Here is a 15869-nt window from a genome sequence, read left to right as displayed (position 1 = left end):
TTATCTAAGAAGCTGTCTGCAATGCCAAAGGTAGAGATCTCCTGCAACCAACTTCAGGGCGACTGTCTGTCATCTCTGACACACCCATGACACAGCGTGCCAGAGGTGGCACTCGGAGTCCTCTCTGTGGGCACGCACGCCAGGCCCGCCGCCCGCATGCTGCTCCGCTCCCATGGTCAAATGTATTTGCGTCTTCTAGACGCGAATACATTTGAACAGTGCTGCGTCGGGACTGGAGCAGAGAGAGCACCTGTCAGCCTGGGGTCCGACGTGCAGCAGTGTGATGATGTCATCCAGATACTGACCTCATCACACTGATGCCTGTGCCAGGATCACTGAGGAGCAGAGACAGTGCTCTGTGCATGAGGAATTGGTAAGAGCTCCAGCTTTATTCAGAAAGGCAGTGTGTGTGTCTGTGTGTATTTTGCAGAGGAACTGTTTGTGTGTGTGTATTTTGCAGAGGAACTGTGTGTGTATATTTTGCAGAGGCAGAGGAACCGTGTGTGTGTATTTTGCAGAGGAACTGTGTGTGTGTATATTTTGCAGAGGAACTGTGTGTGTGTATTTTGCAGAGGAACAGTGTGTGTATGTGTATATTTCGCAGAAGAACTGTGTTTGTATATTTTGCAGAGTAGCTGTGTGTGCGTGTGTGTATTTTGCAGAGGAACTGTGTGTGTGTGTATATTTTGCAGAGGAACTGTGTGTGAATGTGTGTATTTTGCAGAGGAATTGTGTGTGTATATATTTTGCAGAGGGGCATTGCGTGTGTGTATATATATATATATATATATATATATATATATATATATTGTGCAGAGGGGCAGTGTGTGTGTGTTCAGGGCTGGTGTCAGCACCCGGGCAAGTGCTAGGGCCCTGGACAAAGGGGGGGACCCACTCATCGTCGGTAACCGGGCTGCTTGATTTCTGTCACTTAAACAGAGATGGCCGCGCACAGTCCACTGTGTGGCTTTGTCTGCTAGTAATGACGCAGCAAGGGTGACGCACAAGCAAAATTAAAGGTTCAGTGCCAACCCGACCGCATCATTACCAGCAAACACAGCCGCGTAGCCATGTCTATTTAAGAGACGGCAATAAAGCAGCGCGCTCCCCACACACAGGCCAGAGGAGCTGGATGTAACACAAGCCGGGGAGAGGTGAGCGAGGCTTGTTGCCGGAGTCACCATATTAAAAAAAAGTCTAATCTATGTGTGTGTGCATGTAAGATGTGTATTTCTATGTACAGTGAGGGAAATAAGTATTTGATCCCTTGCTGTTTTTGTAAGTTTGCCCACTGACAAAGACATGAACAGTCTATAATTTTAAGTTTAGGTTATTTTTAACATTGAGAGATAGAATATCCCCAAAAAAATCAAGAAAATCACATTGTATAAGTTAGATAATTTAGATAATGTACTTCGTGTGTGCGCATGTCTGTGTACTGTGCATACATGTCTATGTACTGTATGTGAGTGCATGTCTGTGTACTGTGTGTGAACGACTGTGTACAGTACAGACCAAAAGTTTGGACACACCTCATTTAAAGATTTTTCTGCATTTTCATGACTATGAAAATTGTACATTCACACTGAAGGCATCAAAGCTATGAATTAACACATGTGGAATTATATACTTAGCAAAAAAGTGTGAAACAACTGAAAATATGTCTTATATTCTAGGTTCTTCAAAGTAGCCACCTTTTGCTTTGATGACTGCTTTGCACACTCTTGGCATTCTCTTGATGAGCTTCAAGAGGTAGTCACCGGAAATGGTTTTCTCTTCAAAGGTGTGCCCTGTCAGGCTTAATAAGAGGGATTTCTTGAATTATAAATGGGGTTAGGACCAGCAGTTGTGTTGTGCACATGTGTTAATTCATAGTTTTGATGCCTTCAGTGTGAAGTTACAATTTTCATAGTCATGAAAATACAGAAAAATCTTTAAATGAGAAGGTGTGTCCAAACTTGAGATCTGTACTGTACGTCGGCGTACTGTATATGTGCGCATGCCTTCGTACTGTATGTGTGTGCATGTCTGTTTAATGTATGTGTGCATGTCTGCGTACAGTGCATATATGTCTGCGTACTGTATGTGTGTGCATATCTGCGTAACGTGTATACATGTCTGCGTACTGTGTGTGTGCATATCTGCATACTGTGTGTGTGTGCATGTCTGCGTACTGTGTGTACACATGTCTCTTTCAGCCCCAAGTTAAATTGCCGTGTTGCCACTTTTCGATAATTAAGTGGATTTTGGATTGCCGATTGGACACTCCGTCTCTAAAAGGTTCGCCATCACTTCCCTAGGGGCTTCAATGTAATTGTGCCATTGTAAACAATGAATTACTCTCTATGTTGTGATCAATGAACAGTATATGCAAAACTTTTGGCAGTAAGTTTTCTTTAATTAAATGACCATACCTATATTCAAAAGCCTGCTGGTCTTGCATGATGACAACTTCATGCACTTTCAATTCATCAACAAGAAAATGGTATGACAACAACCAAACAAAGCAAAACTTTTGGTCGCCACTGTATAAATGTGTGTGTGTGTCATATATATATATCTATATATATAATCGTCTTATCCCGTCTGTCTGTCTGTCTGTCTGTGTGTCTGTCTGTCCAGGAAATCCCGCGTCACTCATTGGTCCGGCAGCAGCCAATCAGCGCCGTGGGATTTCTGAAAAAAGATGGCGGCTGTTAGCGGCTCATCTGCGGGACGGAGCTGAGCGGCGATGTAGCCGGGAGATGAGCGCCGCGAGGCGCTCATCTCCCGGCCGGCAACAGCAGAAGGAACCCGACTGCCGGACCCATCTGCGGGACGGAGATGGAGCCAGGAGATGAACGGCGAGAGGCGCTCATCTCCGGGCCGGTAGCAGCAGATGGACCGCCGGCGTCGCTGACCTCCATGCGGAAGAGAGGACTGGGGAGCGGCGCTTCAAGTCGGGATACTTCTGCTGCGAGCGCCCGCTCATGTCCCGGGTTCTCGTAGCGGAAGTATCCGCACAGGCAGCGGCGCTCCCCGGTCCTCACCAAGATGATTCGATGATTGGTCACGGTCTTCGGACCCGACCAATCACTGATCTTAGCGCAAAAGTTAAACACCGCTGTGCTGATTGGTCGCCGACGCTGCCCGCGACCAATCACCGATTTGGGTGCCACATTTAAATATCGGCCGCGACCAATCAGCACAGCGGTGTTTAAATCTGGAGCCAAGATCGGTGATTGGTCGCGGCCGATATTTAAATTTGGCGCCCAAATCGGTGATTGGTTAGTGGTTAACTTTAGCCGCAAGATCAGTGATTGGTCGCGGGCCAAGACCGCGACCAATCACCGATTTGTGCGGCACATTTATATAGCGGCCGCTACCAATTGGATGTCAGCGCCGCTCCCCGGTCCTCCCTTCACACCCTAGCCGCATGGATGTCAGCGCTGCTGCCTGTGCGGATACTTCCGCTGCGAGAACCCGGGACATGAGCGGGCGCTCGCAGCAGAAGTATCCCGACCCGCAGCGCCGCTCCCCGGTCCTCCCTTCACACCCTAGCCGCTGATGTCCCCACAGTATCCGCATGCTGTTACAAAGATCCGGACATTTGTGTTAAAAATCGCTGATTGGTCGCTGGCGGTGCCCGCGACCAATCACCGATTTGGGCGCCAAATTAAAATATCGGCCGCGACCAATCACTGATCTTGGCTCCACATTTAAACACCGCTGTACTGATTGGTCCGGACCTTTGTAGCACCATGCGGATACTGTGGGGCGATCAGCGGCTAGGGTGTGAAGGGAGGACCGGGGAGCGGCGATGCGGGTCGGGATACTTCTGCTGCGAGCAGTCGCTCATGTCCCGGGTTCTCGCAGCGGAAGTAGCCGCACAGGCAGCGGCGCTCCCCGGTCCTCACTAATATGATTCCGCTCCCCGCTCCTCACCAATACGATTCGCTGATTGGTCGCGTGCGGAGAGCGCGACCAATCAGTGATCTTGGCGCTAAAGTTAAACACCGCTCTGCTGATTGGTCGCGACCGCTGCCCGCGACCAATCACCGATTTGGGCGCCACATTTAAATAGCGGCCGCGACTAATCACCGATCTTGCCGCCACATTTAAACATTGCTGTGCTAATTGGTTGCGGACGCCAGCCGCGACCAATCAGCGAGCTTGGCGCTAAATTTAAACAACGCTCTGCTGATTGGTCGCGGACGCCAGACGTGTCCAATCAGCGAGATTGGCGCCAAATTTAAACAACGCTCTGCTGATTGATCGCGGTCGCTGGCCGAGATCAATCAGCAGTATTGGCGCAAAATTTAAACAACGCTCTGCTGATTGGTCGCGCCCTTCAGCCGCGACTAATCAGCGAATTTGGCGCCAAATTTAAACACCGCTCTGCTGATTGGTCGCGGTCGCCGGCCGCGACCGATCAGCAGTATTGTCGCCAAATTTAAACACCTCTTTGCTGATTGGTCGCGGTCGCGACCAATCAGCGATTTTGGCGCCAAATTTAAACACCGCTCTGCTGATTGGTCGCGGCCGCCATCCGCGACCAATCAGCGAGATTGGCGCCAAATTTAAACAAGGCTCTGCTGATTGGTGGAGGCCGGCGACCGCGACCAATCAGCAGAGCGATGCAGAGCGGGGTTTAAATTTGGCCCCAAAGTCGCTGATTAGTCGCGTCTGACGGCCGCGACCAATCAACAGAGCGTTGTTTAAATTTTGCGCCAAAATCGCTGATTGGTCGCGGCCGTCAGACGCGACTAATCAGCGACTTTGGGGCCAAATTTAAACCCCGCTCTGCATCGCTCTGCTGATTGGTCGCGGTCGGCGGCCGCGACCAATCAGCAGTATTGGTGCCAAATTTAAACACGGCTCTGCTGATTGGTCGCGACTAATCAGCGATTTTGGTGCCAAATTTAAACACGGTCTCCATTCCTCACTAACACGGTTCGCTGATTGGTCGCAGCCGCCGCCCGCGACCAATCAGCGATTTTGGCTGCAAATTTAAACAACGCTCTGCAGATTGGTCGTGGCCGCCATCCGCGACCAATCAGAGAGATTGGCGCCAAATTTAAACAACGCTCTGCTGATTGGTCGAGGCCGGCGACCGCGACCAATCAGCAGAGCGATGCAGAGCGGGGTTTAAATTTGGCCCCAAAGTCGCTGATTAGTCGCGTCTGACGGCCGCGACCAATCAACAGAGCGTTGTTTAAATTTTGCGCCAAAATCGCTGATTGGTCGCGGCCGTCAGACGCGACTAATCAGCAACTTTGGGGCCAAATTTAAACCCCGCTCTGCATCGCTCTGCTGATTGGTCGCGGTCGGCGGCCGCGACCAATCAGCAGTATTGGCGCCAAATTTAAACACGGCTCTGCTGATTGGTCGCGACTAATCAGCGATTTTGGTGCCAAATTTAAACACGCTCTCCAGTCCTCACTAACACGGTTCGCAGATTGGTCACGGCCGCCGCCCGCGACCAATCACCGATATTGCCGCCAAATTTAAACACCGCTTTGCTGATTGGTCGCGGTTGCCTAACGCGACCAATCAGCGATTTGGGCACCAAATTTAAACGCCGCTCTGCTAATTGCGCCCCGTCAGCCGCATACCTATTCTAGAATACCCGATGCGTTAGAATTGGGCCACCATCTAGTATATATATATATACAGTGCTGGCCAAAAGTATTGGCACCCCTGCAATTCTGTCAGATAATACTCAGTTTCTTCCTGAAAATGATTGCAATCACAAATTCTTTGGTCTTATTATCTTCATTTAATTTGCTTGCAAGGAAAAAACACAAAAGAGAATGAAGCAAAAATCAAATCATTGATCATTTCACACAAAACTCCAAAAAAGGGCAGGACAAAAGTATTGGCACCCTCAGCCTAATACTTGGTTGCACAACCTTTAGCCAAAATAACTTCGACCAACCGCTTTCGGTAACCATCAATGAGTTTAGTACAATGCTCTGCTGGAATTGTAGACCATTCTTCTTTGGCAAACTGTTCCAGGTCCCTGATAGTTGAAGGGTGCCTTCTCCAAACTGCCATTTTGAGATCTCTCCACAGGTGTTCTATGGGATTCAGGTCTGGACTCATTGCTGGCCACCTTAGAAGTCTCCAGTGCTTTCTCTCAAACCATTTTATAGTGCTTTTGGAAGTGTGTTTTGGGTCATTGTCCTGCTGGAGGACCCATGACCTCTGGGGGAGACCCAGCTTTCTCACACTGGGCCCTACATTATGCTGCAAAATTTGTTGGTCGTCTTCAGACTTCATAATGCCATGCACACGATCAAGCAGTCCAGTGCCAGAGGCAGCAAAGCAACCCCAAAACATCAGGGAACCTCCGCCATGTTTGACTGTAGGGACCGTGTTCTTTTCTTTGAATGCCTCTTTTTTTTTCCTGTACACTCTATGTTGATGTTTTTTCCCAAAAAGCTCTACTTTTGTCTCATCTGACCAGAGAACATTCTTCCAAAACGTTTTAGGCTTTCTCAGGTAAGTTTTGGCAAACTCCAGCCTGGCTTTTTTATGTCTCGGGGTAAAAAGTGGGGTCTTCCTGGGTATCCTACTATACAGTCCCTTTTCATTCAGACGCCGACGGATAGTACGGGTTGACACTGTTGTACCCTCGGACTGCAGGGTAGCTTGAACTTGTTTGGATGTTAGTCAAGGTTCTTTATCCACCATCCGCACAATCTTGCGTTGAAATCTCTCGTCAATTTTTCTTTTCCGTCCACATCTAGGGAGGTTAGCCACAGTGCCATGGGCTTTAAACTTCTTGATGACACTGCGCACGGAAGACACAGGAACATTCAGGTCTTTGGAGATGGACCTGTAGCCTTGAGATTGCTCATGCTTCCTCACATTTTGGTTTCTCAAGTCCTCAGACAGTTCTTTGGTCTTCTTTCTTTTCTCCATGCTCAATGAGGTACACACAAGGACCCAGGACAGAGGTTGAGTCAACTTTAATTCATGTTAACTGGCTGCAAGTGTGATTTAGTTATTGCCAACACCTGTTAGGTGCCACAGGTAAGTTACAGGTGCTGTTAATTACACGAATTAGAGAAGCATCACATGATTTTTCAAAGGGTGCCAATACTTTTGTCCACCCCCTTTTTTAGGTTTGGTGTGGGATTATATCCAATTTGGCTTCAGGACAATTCTTTTTGTGTTTTTTTCATTGAAGACAAATTAAATGAAGATAATAATATCAAATAATTTGTGATTGCAATCATTTTCAAGAAGAAACTGAGTATTATCTGACATAATTGCAGGGGTGCCAATACTTTTGGCCAGCACTGTATATATAAATGTAGCTTTGTCGTCATAAAAGGAGGGGGCCCCAGACACATTTCTTGCACAGGGGCCTCAAGCTCTCAATGTCCGCCCCTGCAGCTACAGGTGCATCTCACTAAATTAGAATATCATCAAAAAGTACATTTATTTCAGTTCTTCAATACAAAAAGGGAAACTCATATATTATATAGAGTCATTACAAACAGAGTGATATATTTCAAGTGTTTATTTCTGTTAATGTTGATGATTATGGCTTACAGCCAATGAAAACACAAAAGTCATTATTTCAGAAACTTAAAATAATTAATAAAAAACACCTGCAAAGGCTTCCTAAGCATTTAAAAAGGTCCCTTAGTCTGTTTCAGTAGGCTCCACAATCATGGGGAAGACTGCTGACTTGACAGATGTCCAGAAGGCAGTCATTGACACACTCCACAAGGTCCCAGAGTCCCAATTTTCATTTGGAAATCAAGGTCCAAGAGTCTGTAAGAAGAGTGGAGAGGCACACAATCCAAGCTGCGTGAGGTCTAGTTTGAAGTTTCCAAAATCAGTGATGGTTTGAGGAGCCATGTTATCTGCTGGTGTAGGTCCACTTTGTTTTATCAAGACCAAAGTCAGCGCAACCGTCTACCAGGAAATTTTAGAGCACTTCATGCTTCCCTCTGCCGACAAGCTTTTTGGAGATGGAAATTTCAATCTCCATCAGGACTGTCCATCACCTGTCCACACTGCCAAAAGTACCAATACCTGGTTTAAAAACAACAGTATCAGTGTGCTTGATTGGCCAGCAAACTTGCCGGACCTTTACCTCATAGAGATGGGGTATTGTCAAGAGGAAGATGAGAGACACCAGACCCAACAATGCAGATGAGCTGAAGGCTGCTATCAAAGCAACCTTGGCTTCCATAACACCACAGCAGTGCCACAGGCTGATCGCCTCTATGCCACGCCCCATTGATGCAGTAATTGATACAAAAGGAGCCCCGACCAAGTATTGAGTGCATTTACTGAACATACATTTCAGTAGGCCAACATTTTGGATTTTAAAAGCATTTTTCAAGCTGGTGTTATAAAGTATTCTAATTTAATGAGATAATGACTTTTGTGTTTTCATCGGCTGTAAGCCATAATCATCAACATTAACCGAAATAAACACTTGAAATAGATCACTGCTTGTAATGAAAACATATAATATATGAGTTTCACTTTTTGTATTGAAGAAATGAAATAAATTAACTTTTTGATGATATTCTAATTTAGTGAGATGCACCTGTATATATTCATTTTTTAAGTTTCAAACATTTTTAAAAAAGCAAACTGAAATATGACATAATTCCACATTGCAATCAATTATGATAAACACACACATTATACCCTTGTGATTGTAACATTTGTTATCCTTGTTATTAACCCCATTATTATTGCATCCATATTTTTATCATCTTTGTCAATAGTCATGTCTACAATATTTTTGACGGTCTAATGTTGACCTTCAACAGAAAGCAATGACTGGAACAACTTCATGCTCAAGAGACTTTTGGCTGTCAATTCTTTCTTTTTCCCCAACAATGTCAGTGTCCCAAAGGGACAAGTTACCTCATTATAAAAAGAAAGATATGTCTAACAAAAGATGATAGGAAGAGTGATGAAACCTTCTCATATCAAATGTTTTTTATTCATAGTCTAAAGATTCTATGAAGTTACTGTAGAACTTGTTTATAAAAACCTTTACAGTAAATGTTTTTTCAAGATGAACATGATTATACTTAGACTACTTATTCAGTTATGTTCCCCAGCTGTGGGTCTCCTTGGTGGAAAACAGGCAATGACAGTGTCACTATGAAGAAAACAAGGATCAGTTGGACACTACAGTCACATTATGTGTTATTAATTAACAAAAATTTTTGGCTACATTTTCATCATTGAAATGGACCTAATAGAGTCAGTCAATATCCAGGTCCAATTTTCATGATTCTCTGTACAATATTGGTCCTTAAAGAAACACTCCCATCAAAGTTTTTATCCTCTTAATATATTGCAGTCATCATATTATATCGCACTGTGGACTTTAAAGTTGCTTATTTTGCCTTTCTACCCAGTTAATTCTTCTCTTTTCTCTGCTCTATATACAAACAAGCAGTCTCTCTTTTCTGCATGAGTCAGCCTGCTTTTCAACTCCTGACCCAGCTGCTTTGCTCCTCTCTCCTGCTAAAGACTTTTGCAGTGATGACTCATGCAGGGAAAAGACACTTCCTGTTTCTGCATAGATGTTAGAAAGATTCACCCTGTCTGTTTTTAACCCCTTTATCCCAGAGGGTGGTTTGCACGATAATGACCAGGCCAATTTTTACAATTCTGACCACTGTCATTTTATGAGGTAATTACTCTGGAACGCTTCAATTGATCCCACTGATTCTGAGATTGTTTTTTTCATGACATATTGTATTTCACGATAGTGGTAAAATTTCTTCAATATGACGCGTTTATTTGTGAAAAAGTCAGAAATTTGGCGAAAATGTTGAAAATTTTGCAATTTTCAAACTTTTAATTTTCATGCCCTTAAATCAGAGAGATATGTCACACAAAATAGTTAATAAATAACATTTCCCACATGTCTACTTTACATCAGCACAATTTTGGAACCTAAATTTTTTTTTTAGGAAGTTATAAGGGTTAAAAATTGACCAGCGATTTCTCATTTTTCCAACAAAATTTACAGAACCATTTTTTTTAGGGACCACATCACATTTGAAGTGACTTTGAGGGGCCTTTATGACAGAAAATACTCAAAAGTGACACCATTCTAAAAACTGTACCCCTTATGGTGCTCAAAACCACATTCAAGAAGTTTATTAACCCTTCAGGTGCTTCACAGGAATTTTTGGAATGTGAAAGAAAAAAATGAACATTTAACTTTTTCACAAAAATGTTACTTTAGACCTAAATTTTTAATTTTTGCAATGGTAACAGGAAAAATGTATCACAAAATTTGTTGTGCAATTCCTTCTGAGCACGTCGATACCCCATATGTGAAGGAAAACCACTGTTTGGGCACACTGCAGGGTTCAGAAGGGAAGGAGCGCCATTTGACTTTTTGAATGTAAAATTTGCTTGAATAATTAGCGGACACCATGTTGCATTTGGAGAGCCCCTGATGTGCCTAAACAGTGGAAACCCCCACAAGTGACACCATTTTGGAAACTAGACCCCTCAGGGAACTTATGTAGATGTGTAGTGAGCACCTTAAACCCCCAGGTGCTTCACAGATGTTTATAACATTGAGCCGGAAAAATACATGGGTATTACACAAGGGTAAGAGGAGAAAATGGACTCCAAAAACTGTTGTGCAATTTCTCCTGAGTACGCCGATACCCCATATCTGGGGAAAATACACTGTTTGGACAGGGTTCAAAAGGGAAGGAGCACTGTTTAACTTTTTGAAAGCAAAATTGACTGGAATAAAGAGCAGATGCCATGTCACATTTGGAGAGCCCCTGATGCGCCTAAATAGTGGAAATCCCCCACAAGTGACCCCATATTGGAAACTACACCCCTCAAGGATTTTATCAAGGGATATAGTTAAAATTTCTAACCTAGAGGTACGACACAGAATTTGATAACATTAGGTCATCATATTGAATAATTTGTCATTAGTCTTCCGCGCAAGTGCTCGCTACTTGATTTTTCATCGGGTACTCGGGTATGCACCATGTATCGCGGGTGCTAGAATGACATGCTCGAGTCCCCACCCCGCATGTTTCACAGTTGTTAGACACCCAAAAAAAAAACATGCAAGGATCGCTCGTGCATGGCAGGCAATCCCTGCAAGGTTTTTTGGCCGCAAACATAAGGGCAGAGACTCAAGCATGTCACTTGAGCACCCACGATACTCAGTGCATACCCGATGCACACTCAAGTAGCGAGCACTTGCGCTTAACACTAGTCATCATATTGTCATTATTTTTATTTTTCTTTACTTTCGAAAAAATCCCAACCCCAACGCAACCCTAACCCTAGCACAACCCTAACCCTAGCACCACCCTAACCCTCGCACAACCCTATCCCTAGCACAACCCTAACCCTAACACAAACATAACCCTAACCCTTTATTTTTTTTACGCCATTCCTCATGCAGTATAAGTAATTAGACAACTTTATTTTTTGGGTTGGTGCGATTACAGCGATGCCAGATTCATATCGGGTTTTTATGATTGACAGCTGTCACACACTAAAAGACTAATTTTTACATCACCAGAACTATAATTTTTCCATATTTTGGCCGACAGAGTCATGTGACGGCTTGTTTTCTGCAGGACGAGTTGAATAAACAAAAAACAACAATTCAGGAATCTTTTATTTTTATTTTTTTAATGTTGTTCCGCAGATGGTAAAATTGATAAGGTAGCTTTATTCTTTGGGTCAGTATGTTTACAGCGGTACCACATTTATATTGTTTTTTATTTTTTGGCACTTTTACAAAATAAAAACTATTTCATAGCAAAAATAATTTTTTTGTATTGCTTTATTCTGAGAGCTATAACTTTTTTATTTGTCAGCTGGTGCAGCTGTATCATGGCGTGTTTTTTACAGGACAAGATGACTTTTTCAACGGTACCATTTTTATTTACATTTGTCTTTTTGATCGCGTCTTATTCCATTTTTTGTTTTGGCGGTATGATTATAAAGCATCGTTTTTTGCTTCGCTTTTTTTTTTTTTTTTACAGTGTTCATTAAAGGGGTTAACTATTGGCACAGTTTTATAGGTCAGGTCATTCCGGATGCTGCAATACCAAATATGCGTACTTTTATTGGTTTATTTTTTTTTTTCATAATAATATTTATTTATGGGTACAGTATATTTTTATTTTTTTGGAATTATTTTTTTCATTTTTTTTTATATTTTTACAATTTTTTTTTTCACTTTCTGACACTTTATTACTTTTACACTTTGTCCCACTATGGGACTTTCACTTTTTGCAGTCTGATCGCCTGTATAGCATAGGGATGCAGCAGTAGCATCTCTATGCTATACACGCTCTCAGCCTGCATGCAGAAGTTACTTTGATTGTGCACTACGCATGATCAAAGTAACTTCCTGCTGTCATGATGACATCGGATCACCATGACAACCATCGGGACCCTGCACAGACAGCGTGGGACGCCGGAGAGGAGGTAGGTATCAGCGCTTATTTCGACTTCGATCGCAGCATTCAGCGGGACCGCTCCTAGCACATAGCACCGGGTGTCAGCTGTGAGAATTGCCGGCCGGCAATTCAGCATCGATACCCGACAATTTAGAACAGAAAGAATAGAGCATCACACATAGATTAGATAGATAGAAACATGTCAGTAACATATATAATAAGTACAGTGATAGTGTTGATTACTATACTTGTCATTTAGTGTTAAAATAAAGGATTTATTAAAAAAAAAATTGGCATGGGGTTCCCCATAATTTTAGTCTCTAGCGGAGGTTAAGCAGATGGCTGGGGCAGATGTTTGAAGCCTGGGAAAGGGGTAATACCCGCGGAGCTTCCCAGGCTACTATTATCAGCCCCCAGCTGAATACCTAGCCTTTACTAGCTATTAAAATGGAGGACCCAAAAAAAAAATGATGTGGGGTCCCCCCCATTTTAATAGCTAGCAATGGCTAGGCAGACAGCTGGGGGCTGATATTAATAACCCAAGAAGGGTGCCATGAATATTGGCCCCCTCCCAGGCTAGAAACACCAGCCGTCAGCCACCCCAGAAATGGCGCATCCATAGGATGTGCCAATTCTGGCACTTAGCCTCGCTCTTCCCACTGCCCTGTAGCGGTGTCAGTGGGGTAATAGGGCTGGGGTTGATGTCAGCTTATAATGCCAGCTGACATCAAGCCCAAGTTAGTAATGGAGAGGCGTCTATAAGACACCCCCATTGCTAACCCCATAGTCTAAGTTAAATAAAACACAACCACCCAGAATAAAGTCCTTTAATTGAAATAAACACACAATTCTTTAATGTTCTAAATTAAACCATACTTACCATCGCGCCCATTCCAGCTGAAGCCAACGATCTCCTGCAATAAAAGTAAAATAATAAACCAACCTCATCCTTACCTTTCCATGGTTCCCAGGATGGCTTCAGCTCTGCTACATTCACATGACAGGCTGGATTGCAGCCGAAAGCTGCCATCCAGCTTGCCATGCTGCAGACACTGAGAAGCGCAGGCATGCTTGCACTCCTCAGTGTCTCGCTGTGATGGCATCCAGATGAGTCGAGTTCATGTCCAATGAACTCAGCTCACCTCATGCACGTCACTGACAGCGTGGGAAAATTCTCCTGCGCTCAGCGCTTGAGCAGGAGAATTCTCCCATGCTGGGATGGCATTGAGATGACAGGCTGGATCGCAGCTGAGCACTGCCATCCAGCATGCCATCCTTCATAGACATAGCAGAGCGCAGGCATGCTTGCGCTCTGCAGTGTCTCTGAAGCGCTACCTGCAGTGTCTCTGAAGCGCTGGATTGAGGCAGAGCGCTACAATCCAGCTTGTCATCCTTCAGAAACACTGCAGAGTGCAGGCATGCCAGCGTTCTGCAGTGTCTAAGAAGGATGACAAGCTGGATGGCATTGAGATGACAGGCTGGATCGCAGTTGAGCGTTGCCATCCAGCATGCCATGCTTCATAGACACTGCAGAGCGCAGGCATGCTTGCGCACTGCAGTGTCTCTCAAGGATGACAAGCTGGATGGCAGCACTCAGCTGCAATCCAGCATGTCATCTCAATGCCATCCCAGCGTGGGAGAATTCTCCTGCGCTCACCACATGCGCAGGAGAATTCTCTCACGCTCAACGCATGCGCAGGAGAATTCTCCCACACTGTCAGTGACATGCATGAGGTGAGCTGAGTTCATTGGACATGATCTTGGCTCATCTGGATGCTGTCACAGCGAGACACTGAGGAGTGCAAGCATGCCTGCGCTTCTCAGTGTCTGCGGCATGGCAAGCTGGATGGCAGCTTTCGGCTGCGATCCAGCCTGTCATGTGAATGTAGCAGAGCTGAAGCCATCCTGGGAACCATGGAAAGGTAAGGATGAGGTTGGTTTATTATTTTACTTTTATTGCAGGAGATCGTTGGCTTCAGCTGGAATGGGCATGATGGTAAGTATGGTTTAATTTAGAACATTAAAGAATTGTGTGTTTATTTCAATTAAAGGACTTTATTCTGGGTGTTTGCGTTTTTTTTAACTTTGACTATGGGGTTAGTAATGGAGGTGTCTTATAGACGCCTCTCCATTACTAACCTGGGCTTGATGTCAGCTGGCATTATAAGCTGACATCAACCCCAGCCCTATTACCCCACTGCCACCACTACGGGGCAGTGGGAAGAGCGAGGCTAAGTGCCAGAATTGGAGCATCCTATGGATGCGCCATTTCTGGGGTGGCTGACGGCTGGTGTTTCTAGCCTGGAAGGGGGCCAATATTCATGGCACCCTTCCTGGGCTATTAATATCAGCACCCAGCTGTCTGCCTAGTCTTTGCTAGCTATTAAAATAGGGGGGACCCCAGGTCATTTTTTTGGGGGCTCCCCCATTTTAATAGCTAGCAAAGGCTAGGTACTCAGCTGGGGGCTGATATTAGTAGCCTGGGAAGCTCCGTGGGTATTACCCCCTTCCCAGGCTTCAAACATCTGCCCCAGCTGTCTGCTTAACCTTCGCTAGAGAATAAAATTACGGGGAACCCCACGCTAATTTTTTTTTAAATAAATCCTTTATTTTAATACTAAATGACAAGTACAGTAACCAACACTGTCACTGTACTTCTTATATATGTGACTGTCATGTTTCTATCTATCTAATCTATGTGTGATGCTCTATTCTTTCTGTTCTAAATTGTCGGGTACCGGTGTATGCCGCTGCTGAATTGCCTGCCGACTTTTTAAAGAGAAGGGTGCATGAAAATCGGAGGGCACTTGTGTGTTCCAAGTGCCCTGCTATGTTTTTCATGCACCCTCCTATATACCCTGCCTGCCTGTCTGCCTATATATTCTGCCTAACGTTTAATTGAGCACTGTTCCCATCGATTTGGGCAATTTTTTACATTCTGCAGACCGCCGGGGTGGACCGCCAGAAAAATGTTCGAGTTTCCCATAGACTTACATTGGGCTCGTTGCTCGGGTCGAGCACCCGAGTATTCCAATGTGCTTGACCCGAGCTTCGAGCACCCGAGCATTTTAGTGCTCGCTCATCACTACTTATAACTAGAGAAGACCCACTATCTTAAAACCAAATGCAGATTATAATGAGGGCAATTTAGGCTACTGCCTAAGGTCCAAAGGTCCAGGGGGGCTCATGGCCAGATTGCCCCATCATAATAATTTTTGTGCCACCATTATCGGCGTACATTGCCGGGTAGGGAGCGTTCGTGTATGCACTAGAGAATTGCAGCTTAGCTACAGGAAGCTGGCAATTTTTCTATGACTCAGCCGGCACAGTGACATCATAGCAATGGCTGTGATATTCAGCACATACCCATCAGCCACAAGAGGAAGGAAATGAAGCTGCGGGGATCATCTGGAGAGGTAAGACTTTATAATAAATTAGAGA

This window comes from Phyllobates terribilis, unplaced genomic scaffold (genome assembly GCF_046119375.1).
Source record: "Phyllobates terribilis strain yellow unplaced genomic scaffold, ASM4611937v1 Scaffold_11__3_contigs__length_659146591, whole genome shotgun sequence".
Lineage (NCBI taxonomy): Eukaryota > Metazoa > Chordata > Amphibia > Anura > Dendrobatidae > Phyllobates > Phyllobates terribilis.
Note: the sequence above shows the minus strand (reverse complement) of the source record.